Source organism: Heterodontus francisci, chromosome 9, assembly GCF_036365525.1.
Source record: "Heterodontus francisci isolate sHetFra1 chromosome 9, sHetFra1.hap1, whole genome shotgun sequence".
Classification (NCBI taxonomy): Eukaryota; Metazoa; Chordata; class Chondrichthyes; order Heterodontiformes; family Heterodontidae; genus Heterodontus; species Heterodontus francisci.
Genome location: NC_090379.1, coordinates 130021377 through 130041118, shown reverse-complemented (window position 1 = coordinate 130041118; position 19742 = coordinate 130021377).

Genomic DNA, 19742 nt, shown 5'->3' with positions numbered 1-19742 from the left:
TTGTCAGCGAATTTCAGAAAGTGTCAGATAGTGTCAGCGAGTTTCAGAGAGTTTCTGAGAGTGTCTGAGAGTTTCTGAGTTTGTCTGAGAGTGTCAGATATTGTCAGAGAATTTCAGAGAATTTCACAGAGTGTCAGAGCGTTTCAGAGAGTTTCTGAGTGTTTCTGAGAGGGTCAGATAGTTTCAGAGAGTTTCAGAGAGCTTCAGAGAGTTTCAGATAGTGTCAGAAAGTTTCAGAGTGTCAGAGAGTGTCAGAGTGTCTCAGCGAGTTTCTCAGAGTTTCTGAGTTTGTCAGAGAGTGTCAGAGATTGTCAGAGAATTTCAGAGAGTGTCACAGAGCGTCAGAGAGTGTCAGAGAGTGTCAGAGAGTTTCAGAGAGTTTCTGAGTTTTTCCAAGAGTGTCAAAGTGTTTCAGAAAGTTTCACAGAGCTTCAGAGAGTGTTAGAAAGTTTTAGAGATTGTCAGAGAGTTTCAGAGAGTGTCACAGAGTGTCAGAGAGAGTCAGAAAGTGTCTGAGAGTGTCAAAGAGTGTCAAAGAGATTCAGAGAGTGTCAGATAATGTCAGAGAGTGTCAGAGAGTTTCAGAGAGTGTCAGAGAGTTTCGCAGACTTTCTGAGAGTCTCAGAGAGTGCCATAGAGTTTCTGAGAGCTTCTGAGTGTGTCGGAGAGTGTCTGAGAGTGTCAGAGAGTTTCTGAGAGTGTCTCAGAGTGTCAGAGAGTTTCAGAGACTTTCAGAGAGTTTCAGAGATGTTCAGAGAGTGTCAGAGAGTTTTAGATAGTGTCAGAGAGTGTCAGGGAGTTTCAGAGAGATTCAGAGAGTGTCAGAGTGTGTCAGAGAGTGTCACAGATTGTCACAGAGTGTCACAGAGTTTCAGAGAGATTCAGAGAGTGTCAGAGAGTGTCACAGAGTGTCACAGAGTTGCAGAGTGTGTCAGAGAGTGTCCGAGAGTTTCTGAAAGTGTCAGATAGTATCAGAGAGTTTCAGAAAGTGTCAGAGAGTGTCAGAGAGTGTCTGAGAGTGTCAGAGTGTTCAGAGAGTGTCACAGAGTTTCAGAGAGTGTCAGAGATTTTCAGAGAGATTCAGAGAGATTCAGAGAGTGACAGAGAGTGACAGAGAGTATCAGAGAGTGTCAGAGAGTTTCAGAGAGTGTCAGAGAGTGTCAGAGTATGTCTGAGAGATTCAGAGAGATTAAGAGAGTGTCAGAGAGTTTCAGAGAGTGTCAGAGAGTTTCAGAGAGTGTCTGAGAGTGTCAGAGCGTGTCAGAGAGTTTCTGTGAGATTGTGAGTTTGTCAGAGAGTGTCAGAGATTGTCAGCGAATTTCAGAGAGTGTCACAGAGTGTCAGAGAGTTTCGGAGATTGTCAGAGAGTGTCAGTGACTGTCACAGAGTTGCAGAGACTGTCAGAGTGTGTCAGAGTGTTTCAGAGAGTGTCACAGAGTTTCAGAGTGTCAGAGATTTTCAGAGAGTTTCAGAGATCTTCAGAGAGTGTCAGAGAGTATCAGAGAGTGTCAGAGAGAGTCAGAGAGTGTCAGAGAGAGTTCGAGAGATTCAGAAAGTGTCACATAGTGTCAGAGAGTTTCAGAAATTGTCAGAGAGTGTCAGAGAGTGTCTGAGAGTGTCTGAGAGTGTCAGAGAGTGTCAGAGAGCTTCAGAGAGAGTCAGAGAGTGTCAGAGAGTGTCAGAGAGTTTCAGAGAATTTCAGAGAGTGTCAGAGAGTGTCAGAGAGTGTCAGAGAGTGTCAGAGAGTGTCTGAGAGTTTCAGAGAGTGTCAGAGAGTGTCAGAGAGTTTCAGAGAGCGTCAGAGAGTTTCATAGAGTGTCTTTGAGTGTCTGAGAGTGTCAGAGAGTTTCTGAGAGTTTCTGAGTTTGTCAGAGATTGTCAGAGAGTGTCAGAGAGTTTCAGAGTGTGTCACAGAGTTTGAGAGAGTGTCAGAGAGTTTCAGAGAGTTTCAGAGAGCTTCTGAGATTTTCAGAGAGTGTCAGATATTTTCAGACAGTGTCAGCGAGTGTCAGAGAGTGTCAGAGAGTCTCTGAGAGTTTCTGAGTTTTTCGAAGAGTGTCAGAGAGTGTCACAGAGTTTCATAGAGTGTCAGAGAGTGTCAAAGAGTTTCAGAGAGTTTCTGATAGTTTCTGAGACTGTCAGAGAGTTTCAGAGAGTTTCAAAGAGCTTCATTGTGTTTCAGAGAGTGTCATAAAGTTTCAGAAAATGTCAGATAGTGTCAGAGAGTTTCAGAAATTGTCAGAGAGTGTCAGAGAGTGTCTGAGAGTTTCAGAGAGTTTCAGAGAGTGTCAGAGCGTTTCAGAGAGTGTCTGAGAGTGTCAGAGAGTTTCTGCGAGATTGTGAGTTTGTCAGAGAGTGTCAGAGATTGTCAGCGAATTTCAGAGAGTGTCACAGAGTGTCAGAGAGTTTCAGAGAGATTCAGAGAGTGTCAGAGAGTTTCGGAGAATGTCAGAGGGTGTCAGTGAGTGTCACAGAGTTGCAGAGACTGTCAGAGATTTTCATAGAGTTTCAGAGATCTTCAGAGAGTGTCAGAGAGTGCCAGAAAGTTTCAGAGAGTGTCACAGGGTGTCAGAGAGTTTCAGAGAGATTCAGAGAGTGTCTGAGAGTATCAGAGAGTGTCAGAGAGAGTCAGAGAATGTCAGAGAGTGTCAGAGAGTGTCAGAGAGTGTCTGAGAGTGTCAGAGAGTGTCAGAGAGTTTCAGAGAGAGTCAGAGAGTGTCAGAGAGTGTCAGAGAGTTTCAGAGAATTTCAGAGAGTGTCCGACAGTGTCAGAGAGTTTCAGAAAGTGTCAGAGAGTGTCAGAGACTTTCTGAGAGTGTCAGAGAGTGCAAGAGAGTTTCAGAGAGTTTCTGAGTTGGTCGGAGAGTGTCAGAGAGTGTCAGAGTGTGTCCGAGAGTGTCAGAGAGTTTCACAGATTTTCTGATAGTTTCTGAGAGTGTCAGAGAGTTTCAAAGAGTTTCAAAGAGCTTCAGTGTATTTCAGAGAGTGTCAGAAAGTTTCAGAGTGCCAGAGAGTGTCAGAGACTTTCAGAGTGTTTCAGAGAGTGTCACAGAGTGTCAGAGATTATCAGAGAGCTTCAGAGAGTGTCAGAGAGTGTCAGAGAGAGTCAGACAGTGTCTGAGAGTGTCAAAGAGTGTCAAAGTGTTTCAGAGAGTGTCAGAGAGTGTCAGAGAGTTTCAGAGAGTGTCAGAGAGTTTCAGAGACTTTCTGAGAGTATCAGAGACTGCCTGAGAGTTTCTGACAGTTTCTGAGTGTGTCGGAGAGTGTCAGAGAGTGTCAGAGAGTTTCAGAGATTGTCACAGATTGTCAGAGAGTATCAGAGATTTTCAGAGAGTGTCAGAGAGTGTCAGAAAGTTTCAGAAAGTGTCGGATAGTGTCAGAGAGTTTCAGAAAGAGTCAGTGAGTGTCAGAGAGTGTCTGAGAGTGTCAGAGAGTGTCAGAGAGTTTCAGAAAGTGTCAGAGAGTGTCAGAGAGTGTCAGAGAGTGTCTGAGAGTGTCAGAGAGTGTCAGAGAGTTTCAGAGAGAGTCAGAGAGTGTCAGAGAGTGTCAGAGAGTTTCAGAGAATTTCAGAGAGTGTCCGACAGTGTCAGAGAGTTTCAGAAAGTGTCAGAGAGTGTCAGAGACTTTCTGAGAGTGTCAGAGAGTGCAAGAGAGTGTCAGAGAGTTTCTGAGTTGGTCGGAGAGTGTCAGAGAGTGTCAGAGTTTGTCCGAGAGTGTCAGAGAGTTTCACAGATTTTCTGATAGTTTCTGAGAGTGTCAGAGAGTTTCAAAGAGTTTCAAAGAGCTTCAGTGTGTTTCAGAGAGTGTCAGAAAGTTTCAGAGTGCCAGAGAGTGTCAGAGACTTTCAGAGTGTTTCAGAGAGTGTCACAGAGTGTCAGAGATTATCAGAGAGCTTCAGAGAGTGTCAGAGAGTGTCAGAGAGAGTCAGACAGTGTCTGAGAGTGTCAAAGAGTGTCAAAGTGTTTCAGAGAGTGTCAGAGAGTGTCAGAGAGTTTCAGAGAGTGTCAGAGAGTTTCAGAGACTTTCTGAGAGTATCAGAGACTGCCTGAGAGTTTCTGACAGTTTCTGAGTGTGTCGGAGAGTGTCAGAGAGTGTCAGAGAGTTTCAGAGATTGTCACAGATTGTCAGAGAGTATCAGAGATTTTCAGAGAGTTTCAGAGATCTTCAGAGTGTTTCAGAGTGTCAGAAAGTTTCAGAGAATGTCACAGAGCTTCAGAGAGTTTCAGAGAGATTCAGAGAGTGTCAGGGAGTGTCAGAGAGTGTCAGAGAGTGTCAGAGAGTTTCAGAGAGTGTCAGATAGTATCCGAAAGTGTCAGAGAGTGTCAAAGAGTTTCAGAGAATGTCAGAGAGTGTCAGAGTGTATCAGGGAGTGTCAGAGAGAGTCAGAGATTGTCAGAGAGTGTCAGAGAGTGTCAGAAAGTTTCAGAAAGTTTCGGATAGTGTCAGAGAGTTTCAGAAAGAGTCAGTGAGTGTCAGAGAGTGTCTGAGAGTGTCAGAGAGTGTCAGAGAGTTTCAGAAAGTGTCAGAGAGTGTCAGAGAGTGTCAGAGAGTGTCTGAGAGTGTCAGAGAGTGTCAGAGTGTTTCAGAGAATTTCAGAGTGCCAGAGAGATTCAGAGAGTTTCAGAGAGTGTCAGAGAGTATCAGCGAGTGTCTGAGAGATTCAGAGAGTGTCAGAGAGTGTCAGAGAGTGTCTGAGCGTGTCAGAGAGTGTCAGAGAGTTTCTGAGACTTTGTGAGTTTTTCAGAGAGTGTCAGAGATTGTCAGCGTATTTCAGAAAGTGTCAGATAGTGTCAGCGAGTGTCAGAGAGTTTCAGAGAGTTTCAGAGAGTTTCTGAGTTTGTCTGAGAGTGTCAGAGATTGTCAGAGAATTTCAGAGATTATCACAGAGTGTCAGAGAGTTTCAGAGAGTTTCTGAGTGTTTCTGAGAGGGTCAGATAGTTTCAGAGAGTTTCAGAGAGCTTCAGAGAGTTTCAGATAGTGTCAGAAAGTTTCAGAGTGTCAGAGAGTTTCAGAGAGTTTCAGAGAGTGTCCGAGAGTGTCAGAGTGTCTCAGCGAGTTTCTCAGAGTTTCTGAGTTTGTCAGAGAGTGTCAGAGATTGTCAGAGAATTTCAGAGAGTGTAACAGAGCGTCAGAGAGTGTCAGAGAGTTTCTGAGATTTTCCAAGAGTGTCAACGTGTTTCAGAAAGTTTCACAGAGCTTCAGAGAGTTTCAGAAAGTTTTAGAGATTGTCAGAGAGTTTCAGAGAGTGTCACAGAGTGTCAGAGAGAGTCAGACAGTGTCAGAGAGTGTCAAAGAGTGTCAAAGAGATTCAGCGAGTGTCAGAGAATGTCAGAGAGTGTCAGAGAGTTTCAGAGAGTATCAGAGAGTTTCACAGACTTTCTGAGAGTGTCAGAGAGTGCCATAGAGTTTCTGAGAGTTTCTGAGTGTGTCGGAGAGTGTCTGAGAGTGTCAGAGAGTTTCTGAGAGTGTCTCAGAGTGTCAGAGAGTTTCAGAGATTTTCAGAGAGTGTCAGAGAGTTTCGGAGAGTGTCAGAGAGTGTCAGGGAGTTTCAGAGAGATTCAGAGAGTGTCAGAGTGTGTCAGAGAGTGTCAGAGAGTGTCACAGAGTATCACAGAGTTTCAGAGAGATTCAGAGAGTGTCAGAGAGTGTCAGAGAGTGTCACAGAGTGTCACAGAGTTGCAGAGTGTGTCAGAGAGTGTCCGAGAATTTCAGAAAGTGTCAGATAGTATCAGAGAGTTTCAGAAAGTGTCAGAGAGTGTCTGAGAGTGTCTGAGAGTGTCAGAGAGTGTCAGAGTGTTCAGAGAGTGTCACAGAGTTTCAGAGATTGTCAGAGATTTCCAGAGAGTTGCAGAGATCTTCAGAGAGCGTCAGAGTGTGCCAAAAAGATTCAGAGAGTGTCACAGAGTGTCAGAGAGTTTCAGAGAGATTCAGAGAGTGACAGAGAGTGACAGAGAGTATCAGAGAGTGTCAGAGAGAGTCAGAGAGTGTCAGAGAGTGTCCGAGAGATTCAGAAAGTGTCAGATAGTGTCAGAGAGTTTCAGAAAGTGTCAGAGAGTGTCAGAGAGTGTCAGAGAGTTTCAGAGATTGTCAGAGAGTTTCAGAGAGTGTCAGCGAGTTTCAGAGAGTTTCTGAGAATGTCAGAGACTGTAAGAGAGTTTCAGAGACTTTCTGAGAGTGACAGAGAGTGACAGAGAGTATCAGAGAGTGCCAGAGAGATTCAGAGAGTGTCAGAGAGAGTCAGACAGTGTCTGAGAGTGTCAAAGATTGTCAAAGAGATTCAGAGAGTGTCAGAGAATGTCAGAGAGTGTAAGAGAGTTTCAGAGAGTGTCAGAGAGTTTCAGAGACTTTCTGAGAGTGACAGAGAGTGACAGAGAGTATCAGAGAGTGTCAGAGAGATTCAGAGAGTGTCAGAGAGTGTCCGAGAGATTCAGAAAGTGTCAGATAGTGTCAGAGAGTTTCAGAAAGTTTCAGAGAGTGTCAGAGAGTTTCAGAGAGTGTCAGAGAGTTTCAGAAAGTGTCAGAGAGTTTCAGAGAATGTCTGAGAGTGTCTGAGAGTATCAGAGAGTTTCTGAGAGTTTCTGAGTTTGTCAGAGATTGTCAGAGAGTTTCAGAGAGTTTCAGAGAGTGTCACAGAGTGTGAGAGAGTGTCAGAGAGTTTCAGAGAGTTTCAGATAGCTTCTGAGAGTTTCAGAGAGTGTCAGAAAGTTTCAGAGAGTGTCAGCGAGTATCAGAGAGTGTCAGAGAGTTTCTGAGAGTTTCTGAGTTTGCCGGAGAGTGTCAGAGAGTGTCACAGAGTGTCAGAGAGAGTCAGAGTGTGTCAGTGAGTTTCAGAGAGTTTCTGATAGCTTCTGAGAGTGTCAGAGACTTTCAGAGAGTTTCAGAGAGTGTCACAGAGTGTCAGAGAGCATCTGAGAGCATCAGAGAGTGTCAGAGAGTGTCAGAGAGATTAGAGAGTTTCAGAGATAGTCAGAGAGTGTCTGAGAGTGTCAAAGAGTGTCAAAGAGTTTCAGAGAGTGTCAGAGAGAGTCAGAGAGTTTCAGAGAGTTTCAGAGACTTTCTGAGCGTGTCAGAGAGTGCCTGAGAGTTTCTGACAGTTTCTGAGGGTGTCGGAGAGTGTCAGAGAGTGTCAGACAGTTTCAGAGATTGTGACAGAGTGTCACAGATTGTCACCGAGTTCCAGAGAGATTCAGAGAGTGTCAGTGAGTGTCAGAGAGTGTCAGAGAGTGTCAGAGAGTGTCACAGAGCTGCAGAGTGTGTCAGAGAGTGTCCGAGATTTTCAGCAAGTGGCAGATAGTGTCAGCGAGTGTCAGAGAGTGTCAGAGAGTTTCTGAGAGTTTCTGAGTTTGTCGGAGAGTTTCAGAGAGTGTCACAGACTGTCAGAGAGTGTCAGAGAGTTTCAGAGAGTTTCTGATAGTTTGTGAGAGTGTCAGAGAGTTTCAGAGAGTTTCAGAGGGCTTCAGTGTATTTCAGAGAGTGTCAGAAAATTTCAGAGAGAGCCATTGAGTGTCAGAGACTTTCAGAGTGTTTCAGAGAGTGTCACAGAGTGTCAGAGAGCATCAGAGAGCTTCAGAGAGTGTCAGAGAGTGTCAGAGAGAGAAGAGAGTTTCAGAGAGTGTCAGACAGTGTCTGAGAGTGTCAAAGAGTGTCAAAGAGTTTCAGAGAGTGTCAGAGACTTTCTGAGAGTGTCAGAGAGTGCCTGATAGTTTCTGACAGTTTCTGAGTGTGCCAGAGAGTGTCAGAGAGTTTCAGAGAGTGGCAGAGTGTTTCGGAGATTGTCAGAGAGTGTCAGTGAGTGTCACAGAGTTGCAGAGACTGTCAGAGAGTGTCAGAGTGTTTCAGAGAGTGTCACAGAGTTTCAGAGTGTCAGAGATTTTCAGAGAGTTTCAGAGATCTTCAGAGAGTGTCAGAGTGTCAGAAAGTTTCAGAGAGTGTGACAGAGCGTCAGAGAGTTTCAGAGAGATTCAGAGAGTGTCAGGGAGTGTCAGAGAGTGTCAGAGAGTATCAGAAAGTTCCAGAGAAAGTCAGAGAGTGTCAGAGTGTATCAGAGAGTGTCAGTGAGAGTCAGAGATTGTCAGAGATTGTCAGAGAGTGTCAGAGAGTGTCAGAGAGTGTCAGAAAGTTTCAGAAAGTGTCAGATAGTGTCAGATAGTGTCAGAGAGTTTCAGAAATTGTCAGAGATTGTCAGAGAGTGTCTGAGAGTGTCAGAGAGTGTCAGAGAGTTTCAGAGAGTTTCAGAGGGTGCCAGAGAGTTTCAGAGAGTTTCAGAGATTGCCAGAGAGTGTCAGAGAGATTCAGAGATCTTCAGAGAGTGTCAGAGTGTCAGAAAGTTTGAGAACGTTTCACAGAGCGTCAGAGAGATTCAGAGAGTGTCAGGGAGTGTCAGAGAGATTCAGAGAGTGTCAGAGAGTATCAGAGAGTCTCAGTGATTTTCAGAGAGTTTCAGAGATGTTCAGGGAGTGTCAGAGAGTCTCAGAAAGTTTCAGAGAGAATCAGAGAGTATCAGAGAGTGTCAGAGGTAGTCAGAGAATGTCAGAGAGTGTCAGAGAGTGTCAGAGAGTGTGGAGGAGTTTCAGAGAGTGTCAGAGAGTGTCAGAGAGTGTCGACGAGTATCAGAGATTGTCAGAGAGAGTCAGAGAGTGTCAGAGAGTGTCAGAAAGATTCAGTGAGTGTCAGATAGTGTCAGAGAGTTTCAGAAAGTGTCAGAGAGTATCAGAGAGTGTCTGAGAGTGTCAGAGAGTGTCTGAGAGTGTCAGAGCGTGTCAGAGAGTTTCTGAGAGTTTCAGAGAGTGCCAGAGGGTTTCAGGGAGTTTCAGAGTTTGTCAGAGAGTGTCAGAGAGTTTCAGAGAGTGTCAGAGAGTATCAGGGAGTGTCTCAGTGTGTCAGAGAGTGTCAGAGAGAGTCACAGAATTTCGGAGAGTGTCAGAGAGCTTTAGAGAGTGTCTGAGAGTGTCAGAGAGTGTCAGAGCGTTTCTGAGAGATTGTGAGTTTGTCAGAGAGTGTCAGAGATTGTCAGGGAATTTCAGAGAGCGTCACAGAGTGTCAGAGAGTTTCAGAGAGTGTCAGAGAGTTTCAGAGTGTGCCTCAGAGTGTCAGAGTGTGTCAGAGAGTTTCTGAGAATTTCTGAGTTTGTCAGAGAGTGTCAGAGATTGTCAGAGAATTTCAGAGAGTGTCACAGAGTGTCAGTGAGTTTCAGAGAGTTTCTGAATGTTTCTGAGAGTGTCAGAGAGTTTCAGAAAGTTTCAGAGAGCTTCAGAGAGTTTCAGAGAGTGTCAGATCGTTTCAGAGAGTGTCACAGAGTTTCAGAGAGCTTCAGAGAGTGTCAGAGAGTTTCAGAGAGTGTCAGACAGTTTCAGAGAGTTTCGGAGAGTGTCAGGGAGTTTCAGAGATTGTCAGAGAGTGTCGAAGAGTTTCAGAGAGTGTCAGAGAGTGTCAGAGAGAGTCAGAGAGTGTCTGAGATAGTCAGAGAGTGACAGAGAGTTTCAGAAAGTGTCAGAGAGTGTCCGAGAGATTCAGAAAGTGTCAGATAGTGTCAGAGAGTTTCAGAAAGTTTCAGAGAGTGTCAGAGAGTGTCAGAGAGTTTCAGAGAGTGTCAGAGAGTTTCAGAAAGTGTCAGAGAGTTTCAGAGAATGTCGGAGAGTGTCTGAGAGTGTCAGAGAGTTTCTGAGAGTTTCTGAGTTTGTCAGAGATTGTCAGAGAGTTTCAGAGAGTGTCACAGAGTGTGAGAGAGTGTCAGAGAGTTTCAGAGAGTTTCAGATAGCTTCTGAGAGTTTCAGAGAGTGTCAGAAAGTTTCAGAGAGTGTCAGCGAGTATCAGAGAGTGTCAGAGAGTTTCTGAGTGTTTCTGAGTTTGCCGGAGAGTGTCAGAGAGTGTCACAGAGTTGCAGAGACTGTCAGAGAGTGTCAGAGTGTTTCAGAGAGTGTCACAGAGTTTCAGAGTGTCAGAGATTTTCAGAGAGTTTCAGAGATCTTCAGAGAGTGTCAGAGTGTCAGAAAGTTTCAGAGAGTGTGACAGAGCGTCAGAGAGTTTCAGAGAGATTCAGAGAGTGTCAGGGAGTGTCAGAGAGTGTCAGAGAGTATCAGAAAGTTCCAGAGAAAGTCAGAGAGTGTCAGAGTGTATCAGAGAGTGTCAGTGAGAGTCAGAGATTGTCAGAGATTGTCAGAGAGTGTCTGAGAGTGTCAGAGAGTGTCAGAGAGTTTCAGAGAGTTTCAGAGGGTGCCAGAGAGTTTCAGAGAGTTTCAGAGATTGCCAGAGAGTGTCAGAGAGATTCAGAGATCTTCAGAGAGTGTCAGAGTGTCAGAAAGTTTGAGAAAGTTTCACAGAGCGTCAGAGAGATTCAGAGAGTGTCAGGGAGTGTCAGAGAGATTCAGAGAGTGTCAGAGAGTATCAGAGAGTCTCAGTGATTTTCAGAGAGTTTCAGAGATGTTCAGAGAGTGTCAGAGAGTCTCAGAAAGTTTCAGAGAGAATCAGAGAGTATCAGAGAGTATCAGAGAGTGTCAGAGGTAGTCAGAGAATGTCAGAGAGTGTCAGAGAGTGTCAGAGAGTGTGGAGGAGTTTCAGAGAGTGTCAGAGAGTGTCAGAGAGTGTCGACGAGTATCAGAGATTGTCAGAGAGAGTCAGAGAGTGTCAGAGAGTGTCAGAAAGATTCAGTTAGTGTCAGATAGTGTCAGAGAGTTTCAGAAAGTGTCAGAGAGTATCAGAGAGTGTCTGAGAGTGTCAGAGAGTGTCTGAGAGTGTCAGAGCGTGTCAGAGAGTTTCTGAGAGTTTCAGAGAGTGCCAGAGGGTTTCAGGGAGTTTCAGAGTTTGTCAGAGAGTGTCAGAGAGTTTCAGAGAGTGTCAGAGAGTATCAGGGAGTGTCTCAGTGTGTCAGAGAGTGTCAGAGAGAGTCAGAGAATTTCGGAGAGTGTCAGAGAGCTTTAGAGAGTGTCTGAGAGTGTCAGAGAGTGTCAGAGCGTTTCTGAGAGATTGTGAGTTTGTCAGAGAGTGTCAGAGATTGTCAGGGAATTTCAAAGAGCGTCACAGAGTGTCAGAGAGTTTCAGAGAGTGTCAGAGAGTTTCAGAGTGTGCCTCAGAGTGTCAGAGTGTGTCAGAGAGTTTCTGAGAATTTCTGAGTTTGTCAGAGAGTGTCAGAGATTGTCAGAGAATTTCAGAGAGTGTCACAGAGTGTCAGAGAGTGTCAGAGAGTGTCAGTGAGTTTCAGAGAGTTTCTGAATGTTTCTGAGAGTGTCAGAGAGTTTCAGAAAGTTTCAGAGAGCTTCAGAGAGTTTCAGAGAGTGTCAGATCGTTTCAGAGAGTGTCAGAGAGTTTCAGAGAGCTTCAGAGAGTGTCAGAGAGTTTCAGAGAGTGTCAGACAGTTTCAGAGAGTTTCGGAGAGTGTCAGGGAGTTTCAGAGATTGTCAGAGAGTGTCGAAGAGTTTCAGAGAGTGTCAGAGAGTGTCAGAGTCTATCAGAGAGTGTCAGAGAGAGTCAGAGAGTGTCTGAGATAGTCAGAGAGTGACAGAGAGTTTCAGAAAGTGTCAGAGAGTGTCCGAGAGATTCAGAAAGTGTCAGATAGTGTCAGAGAGTTTCAGAAAGTTTCAGAGAGTGTCAGAGAGTGTCAGAGAGTTTCAGAGAGTGTCAGAGAGTTTCAGAAAGTGTCAGAGAGTTTCAGAGAATGTCTGAGAGTGTCTGAGAGTGTCAGAGAGTTTCTGAGAGTTTCTGAGTTTGTCAGAGATTGTCAGAGAGTTTCAGAGAGTTTCAGAGAGTGTCACAGAGTGTGAGAGAGTGTCAGAGAGTTTCAGAGAGTTTCAGAAAGCTTCTGAGAGTTTCAGAGAGTGTCAGAAAGTTTCAGAGAGTGTCAGCGAGTATCAGAGAGTGTCAGAGAGTTTCTGAGTGTTTCTGAGTTTGCCGGAGAGTGTCAGAGAGTGTCACAGAGTGTCAGAGAGAGTCAGAGAGTGTCAGTGAGTTTCAGAGAGTTTCTGATAGCTTCTGAGAGTGTCAGATACTTTCAGAGAGTTTCAGAGAGTGTCACAGAGTGTCAGAGAGCATCAGAGAGCATCAGAGAGTGTCAGAGAGTGTCAGAGAGATTAGAGAGTTTCAGAGATAGTCAGAGAGTGTCTGAGAGTGTCAAAGAGTGTCAAAGAGTTTCAGAGAGTGTCAGAGAGAGTCAGAGAGTTTCAGAGAGTTTCAGAGACTTTCTGAGCGTGTCAGAGAGTGCCTGAGAGTTTCTGACAGTTTCTGAGGGTGTCGGAGAGTGTCAGAGAGTGTCAGACAGTTTCAGAGATTGTGACAGAGTGTCACAGATTGTCACCGAGTTCCAGAGAGATTCAGAGAGTGTCAGTGAGTGTCAGAGAGTGTCAGAGAGTGTCAGAGAGTGTCACAGAGCTGCAGAGTGTGTCAGAGAGTGTCCGAGATTTTCAGAAAGTGGCAGATAGTGTCAGCGAGTGTCAGAGATTGTCAGAGAGTTTCTGAGTTTGTCGGAGAGTTTCAGAGAGTGTCACAGACTGTCAGAGAGTGTCAGAGAGTTTCAGAGAGTTTCTGATAGTTTGTGAGAGTGTCAGAGAGTTTCAGAGAGTTTCAGAGGGCTTCAGTGTATTTCAGAGAGTGTCAGAAAATTTCAGAGAGAGCCATTGAGTGTCAGAGACTTTCAGAGTGTTTCAGAGAGTGTCACAGAGTGTCAGAGAGCATCAGAGAGCTTCAGAGAGTGTCAGAGAGTGTCAGAGAGAGAAGAGAGTTTCAGAGAGTGTCAGACAGTGTCTGAGAGTGTCAAAGAGTGTCAAAGAGTTTCAGAGAGTGTCAGAGAGTTTCCGAGTGTTTCAGAGACTTTCTGAGAGTGTCAGAGAGTGCCTGATAGTTTCTGACATTTTCTGAGTGTGCCAGAGAGTGTCAGAGAGTTTCAGAGAGTGGCAGAGTGTTTCGGAGATTGTCAGAGAGTGTCAGTGAGTGTCACAGAGTTGCAGAGACTGTCAGAGAGTGTCAGAGTGTTTCAGAGAGTGTCACAGAGTTTCAGAGTGTCAGAGATTTTCAGAGAGTTTCAGAGATCTTCAGAGAGAGTCAGAGTGTCAGAAAGTTTCAGAGAGTGTGACAGAGCGTCAGAGAGTTTCAGAGAGATTCAGAGAGTGTCAGGGAGTGTCAGAGAGTGTCAGAGAGTATCAGAAAGTTCCAGAGAAAGTCAGAGAGTGTCAGAGTGTATCAGAGAGTGTCAGTGAGAGTCAGAGATTGTCAGAGAGTGTCAGAGAGTGTCAGAGAGTGTCAGAGAGTGTCAGAAAGTTTCAGAAAGTGTCAGATAGTGTCAGATAGTGTCAGAGAGTTTCAGAAATTGTCAGAGATTGTCAGAGAGTGTCTGAGAGTGTCAGAGAGTGTCAGAGAGTTTCAGAGAGTTTCAGAGGGTGCCAGAGAGTTTCAGAGAGTTTCAGAGATTGCCAGAGAGTGTCAGAGAGATTCAGAGATCTTCAGAGAGTGTCAGAGTGTCAGAAAGTTTGAGAAAGTTTCACAGAGCGTCAGAGAGATTCAGAGAGTGTCAGGGAGTGTCAGAGAGATTCAGAGAGTGTCAGAGAGTATCAGAGAGTCTCAGTGATTTTCAGAGAGTTTCAGAGATGTTCAGAGAGTGTCAGAGAGTCTCAGAAAGTTTCAGAGAGAATCAGAGAGTATCAGAGAGTGTCAGAGGTAGTCAGAGAATGTTAGAGAGTGTCAGAGAGTGTCAGAGAGTGTGGAGGAGTTTCAGAGAGTGTCAGAGAGTGTCAGAGAGTGTCGAAGAGTATCAGAGATTGTCAGAGAGAGTCAGAGAGTGTCAGAAAGATTCAGTGAGTGTCAGATAGTGTCAGAGAGTTTCAGAAAGTGTCAGAGAGTATCAGAGAGTGTCTGAGAGTGTCAGAGAGTGTCTGAGAGTGTCAGAGCGTGTCAGAGAGTTTCTGAGAGTTTCAGAGAGTGCCAGAGGGTTTCAGGGAGTTTCAGAGTTTGTCAGAGAGTGTCAGAGAGTTTCAGAGAGTGTCAGAGAGTATCAGGGAGTGTCTCAGTGTGTCAGAGAGTGTCAGGGAGAGTCAGAGAATTTCGGACAGTGTCAGAGAGCTTTAGAGAGTGTCTGAGAGTGTCAGAGCGTTTCTGAGAGATTGTGAGTTTGTCAGAGAGTGTCAGAGATTGTCAGGGAATTTCAGAGAGCGTCACAGAGTGTCAGAGAGTTTCAGAGAGTTTCAGAGAGTGTCAGAGAGTTTCAGAGTGTGCCTCAGAGTGTCAGAGTGTGTCAGAGAGTTTCTGAGAATTTCTGAGTTTGTCAGAGAGTGTCAGAGATTGTCAGAGAATTTCAGAGAGTGTCACAGAGTGTCAGAGAGTGTCAGACAGTGTCAGTGAGTTTCAGAGAGTTTCTGAATGTTTCTGAGAGTGTCAGAGAGTTTCAGAAAGTTTCAGAGAGCTTCAGAGAGTTTCAGAGAGTGTCAGATCGTTTCAGAGAGTGTCAGAGAGTTTCAGAGAGCTTCAGAGAGTGTCAGAGAGTTTCAGAGAGGGTCAGACAGTTTCAGAGAGTTTCGGAGAGTGTCAGAGAGTTTCAGAGATTGTCAGAGAGTGTCGAAGAGGTTCAGAGAGTGTCAGAGAGTGTCAGAGTCTATCAGAGAGTGTCAGAGAGAGTCAGAGAGTGTCTGAGATAGTCAGAGAGTGACAGAGAGTTTCAGAAAGTGTCAGAGAGTGTCAGAGAGTGTCTGAGAGTGTCAGAGAGTGTCAGAGAGTTTCAGAGAGCTTCAGAGACTGTCAGGGAGTGTCAGAGAGTGTCAGAGTGTTTCAGAGAGTTTCAGAGAGAGTCAGACATGTCTGAGAGTGGCAGAGAGTTTAAGAGAGTTTCAGAGAGTGCCAGAGAGTTTCAGGAGGTTTCAGAGAGTGTCAGAGTGTGTCAGAGAGTTTCAGAGAGTTTCTGTGAGATTCAGGGAGATTCAGAGAGTGTCAGAGAGTTTCAGTGAGAGTCAGAGAGTTTCAGAGAGTGTCTGAGAATGTCAGAGAGTTTCTGAGAGATTGTGACTTTGTCAGAGAGTGCCAGAGATTGTCAACGAAATTCAGAGTTTGTCAGAGAGTGTCAGAGAGTTTCAGAGAGTGTCAGAGAGTATCAGAGAGTGTCTCAGTGTGTCAGAGAGTGTCAGAGAGAGTCAGAGAACTTCGGAGAGTGTCAGAGAGCTTTAGAGAGTGTCAGAGAGTGTCAGAGAGTTTCAGAGAGTGTCTGTGAGATTCAGGGAGATTCAGAGAGTGTCAGAGAATTTCAGTGAGAGTCAGAGAGTTTCAGAGAGTGTCTGAGAATGTCAGAGAGTTTCTGAGAGATTGTGACTTTGTCAGAGAGTGCCAGAGATTGTCAACGAATTTCAGAGAGTGTCACAGAGTGTCAGAGAGTTTCAGAGAGTTTCAGAGAGTGTCCGAGAGTTTCAGAGAGTATCAGAGAGTGTCAGAGAGTGTCAGTGAGTGTCACAGAGTTGCAGAGATTGTCAGAGAGTGTCAGAGAGTTTCAGAGAGTTTCAGAGAGTGTCAGAGAGTGTCAGAGAGTGTCTGAGAGTGTCAGAGAGTGTCAGAGAGTTTCAGAGAGAGTCAGAGATTGTCAGAGAGTTTCAGACAGTTTCAGAGAGTGTCAGAGAGTGTCCGAGAGTTTCAGAAAGTGTCAGAGAGTGTCAGATAGTGTCTGAGAGTTTCAGAGAGTTTCAGAGAGTTTCAAGAAAGTCGGAGAGTGTCAGAGAGTTTCAGAGAGTTTCAGAGAGTGTCAGAGAGTGTCAGAGAGTTTCAGAGAGTTTCAGAGTGTGTCAGAGAGTGTCTGAGAGTTTCAGAGAGTGTCCGAGAGTTTCAGAGAGTGTCTGAGAGTGTCAGAGAGTTTCTGATAGTTTCTGAGTTTTTCAGAGATTGTCAGAGAGTGTCAGAGAGATTCAGAGAGTGTCACAGAGTTTGCGAGAGGTTCAGAGAGTTTCAGAGAGTTTCAGAGAGCTTCTGAGAGTTTCAGAGTTTGTCAGAAAGTTTCAGAGAGTGTCAGCGAGTGTCAGAGAGTGTCAGAGAGTGTCAGAGAGTTTCAGAGAGTGTCAGAGAGTGCCTGAGAGTTTCATCACAGTTTCCGAGTGTGTCGGAGAGTGTCAGAGAGTGTCAGAGAGTTTCAGAGATTGTCACAGAGTGTCAGAGAGTGTCAGAAATTTTCAGAGAGTTTCAGAGATCTTCAGAGAGTGTCAGAGTGTCAGAAAGTTTCAGAGAGTGTCACAGAGCGTCAGAGAGTTTCTGAGAGTGGCAGAGAGTTTAAGAGAGTTTCAGAGAGTGCCAGAGAGTTTCAGGAAGTTTCAGAGAGTTTCAGAGAGTGTCAGAGAGTTTCAGAGAGTGTCTGTGAGATTCAGGGAGATTCAGAGAGTGTCAGAGAGTTTCAGTGAGAGTCAGAGAGTTTCAGAGAGTGTCTGAGAATGTCAGAGAGTTTCTGAGAGATTGTGAATTTGTCAGAGAGTGCCAGAGATTGTCAACGAAATTCAGAGTTTGTCAGAGAGTGTCAGAGAGTTTCAGAGAGTGTCAGAGAGTATCAGAGAGTGTCTCAGTGTGTCAGAGAGTGTCAGAGAGAGTCAGAGAATTTCGGAGAGTGTCAGAGAGCTTTAGAGAGTGTCAGAGAGTGTCAGAGAGTTTCAGAGAGTGTCTGTGAGATTCAGGGAGATTCAGAGAGTGTCAGAGAGTTTCAGTGAGAGTCAGAGAGTTTCAGAGAGTGTCTGAGAATGTCAGAGAGTTTCTGAGAGATTGTGACTTTGTCAGAGAGTGCCAGAGATTGTCAACGAATTTCAGAGAGTGTCACAGAGTGTCAGAGAGTTTCAGAGAGTTTCAGAGAGTGTCCGAGAGTTTCAGAGAGTATCAGAGAGTGTCAGAGAGTGTCAGTGAGTGTCACAGAGTTGCAGAGATTGTCAGAGAGTGTCAGAGAGTTTCAGAGAGTTTCAGAGAGTGTCAGAGAGTGTCAGAGAGTGTCTGAGAGTGTCAGAGAGTGTCAGAGAGTTTCAGAGAGAGTCAGAGATTGTCAGAGAGTTTCAGAGAGTTTCAGAGAGTGTCAGAGAGTGTCCGAGAGTTTCAGAAAGTGTCAGAGAGTGTCAGATAGTGTCTGAGAGTTTCAGAGAGTTTCAGAGAGTTTCAAGAAAGTCGGAGAGTGTCAGAGAGTTTCAGAGAGTTTCAGAGAGTGTCAGAGAGTGTCAGAGAGTTTCAGAGAGTTTCAGAGAGTGTCAGAGAGTGTCTGAGAGTTTCAGAGAGTGTCCGAGAGTTTCAGAGAGTGTCTGAGAGTGTCAGAGAGTTTCTGATAGTTTCTGAGTTTTTCAGAGATTGTCAGAGAGTGTCAGAGAGATTCAGAGAGTGTCACAGAGTTTGCGAGAGGTTCAGAGAGTTTCAGAGAGTTTCAGAGAGCTTCTGAGAGTTTCAGAGTTTGTCAGAAAGTTTCAGAGAGTGTCAGCGAGTGTCAGAGAGTGTCAGAGAGTGTCAGAGAGTTTCAGAGAGTGTCAGAGAGTGCCTGAGAGTTTCATCACAGTTTCCGAGTGTGTCGGAGAGTGTCAGAGAGTGTCAGAGAGTTTCAGAGATTGTCACAGAGTGTCAGAGAGTGTCAGAAATTTTCAGAGAGTTTCAGAGATCTTCAGAGAGTGTCAGAGTGTCAGAAAGTTTCAGAGAGTGTCACAGAGCGTCAGAGAGTTTCTGAGAGTGGCAGAGAGTTTAAGAGAGTTTCAGAGAGTGCCAGAGAGTTTCAGGAAGTTTCAGAGAGTTTCAGAGAGTGTCAGAGAGTTTCAGAGAGTGTCTGTGAGATTCAGGGAGATTCAGAGAGTGTCAGAGAGTTTCAGTGAGAGTCAGAGAGTTTCAGAGAGTGTCTGAGAATGTCAGAGAGTTTCTGAGAGATTGTGACTTTGTCAGAGAGTGCCAGAGATTGTCAACGAAATTCAGAGTTTGTCAGAGAGTGTCAGAGAGTTTCAGAGAGTGTCAGAGAGTATCAGAGAGTGTCTCAGTGTGTCAGAGAGTGTCAGAGAGAGTCAGAGAATTTCGGAGAGTGTCAGAGAGCTTTAGAGAGTGTCAGAGAGTGTCAGAGAGTTTCAGAGAGTGTCTGTGAGATTCAGGGAGATTCAGAGAGTGTCAGAGAGTTTCAGTGAGAGTCAGAGAGTTTCAGAGAGTGTCTGAGAATGTCAGAGAGTTTCTGAGAGATTGTGACTTTGTCAGAGAGTGCCAGAGATTGTCAACGAATTTCAGAGAGTGTCACAGAGTGTCAGAGAGTTTCAGAGAGTTTCAGAGAGTGTCCGAGAGTTTCAGAGAGTATCAGAGAGTGTCAGAGAGTGTCAGTGAGTGTCACAGAGTTGCAGAGATTGTCAGAGAGTGTCAGAGAGTTTCAGAGAGTTTCAGAGAGTGTCAGAGAGTGTCAGAGAGTGTCTGAGAGTGTCAGAGAGTGTCAGAGAGTTTCAGAGAGAGTCAGAGATTGTCAGAGAGTTTCAGAGAGTTTCAGAGAGTGTCAGAGAGTGTCCGAGAGTTTCAGAAAGTGTCAGAGAGTGTCAGATAGTGTCTGAGAGTTTCAGAGAGTTTCAGAGAGTTTCAAGAAAGTCGGAGAGTGTCAGAGAGTTTCAGAGAGTTTCAGAGAGTGTCAGAGAGTGTCAGAGAGTTTCAGAGAGTTTCAGAGAGTGTCAGAGAGTGTCTGAGAGTTTCAGAGAGTGTCCGAGAGTTTCAGAGAGTGTCTGAGAGTGTCAGAGAGTTTCTGATAGTTTCTGAGTTTTTCAGAGATTGTCAGAGAGTGTCAGAGAGATTCAGAGAGTGTCACAGAGTATGCGAGAAGTTCAGAGAGTTTCAGAGAGTTTCAGAGAGCTTCTGAGAGTTTCAGAGTTTGTCAGAAAGTTTCAGAGAGTGTCAGCGAGTGTCAGAGAGTGTCAGAGAGTGTCAGAGAGTTTCTGAGAGTGTCAGAGAGTGCCTGAGAGTTTCATCACAGTTTCTGAGTGTGTCGGAGAGTGTCAGAGAGTGTCAGAGAGTTTCAGAGATTGTCACAGAGTGTCAGAGAGTGTCAGAAATTTTCAGAGAGTTTCAGAGATCTTCAGAGAGTGTCAGAGTGTCAGAAAGTTTCAGAGAGTGTCACAGAGCGTCAGAGAGTTTCAGAGAGATTCAGAGAGTGTCAGGGAGTGTCAGAGAGTGTCAGAGAGTATCAGAGAGTTTCAGTCGGTGTCACAGTGTGTCAGAGAGTTTCAGAGATTTTCAGAGAGTTTCAGATATGTTCAGAGAGTGTCAGAGAGTGTCAGAAAGTTTCAGAGAGAGTCAGAGAGTGTCAGGGAGTTTCAGAGAGATTCAGAGAGTGTCAGAGAGTGTCAGAGAGTGTCATAAAGTTTCAGAAAATGTCAGATAGTGTCAGAGAGTTTCAGAAATTTTCAGAGAGTGTGAGAGAGTGTCTGAGAGTGTCAGAGAGTTTCTGAGAGTGCCAGAGAGTTTCAGGGAGTGTCAGAGATTGTCATAAAGTTTCAGAAAATGTCAGATAGTGTCAGAGAGTTTCAGAAATTTTCAGAGAGTGTGAGAGAGTGTCAGGGAGTGTCAGAGAGTGTCAGAGAGTATCAGAGAGTTTCAGTCGGTGTCACAGTGTGTCAGAGAGTTTCAGAGATTTTCAGAGAGTTTCAGATATGTTCAGAGAGTGTCAGAGTGTGTCAGAAAGTTTCAGAGAGAGTCAGAGAGTGTCAGAGAGTGTCAGAGAGTGTCAGAGAGTGTCTGAGAGTGTCAGAGAGTGTCAGAGAGTTTCAGAGAGAGTCAGAGATTGTCAGAGAGTTTCAGAGAGTTTCAGAGAGTGTCAG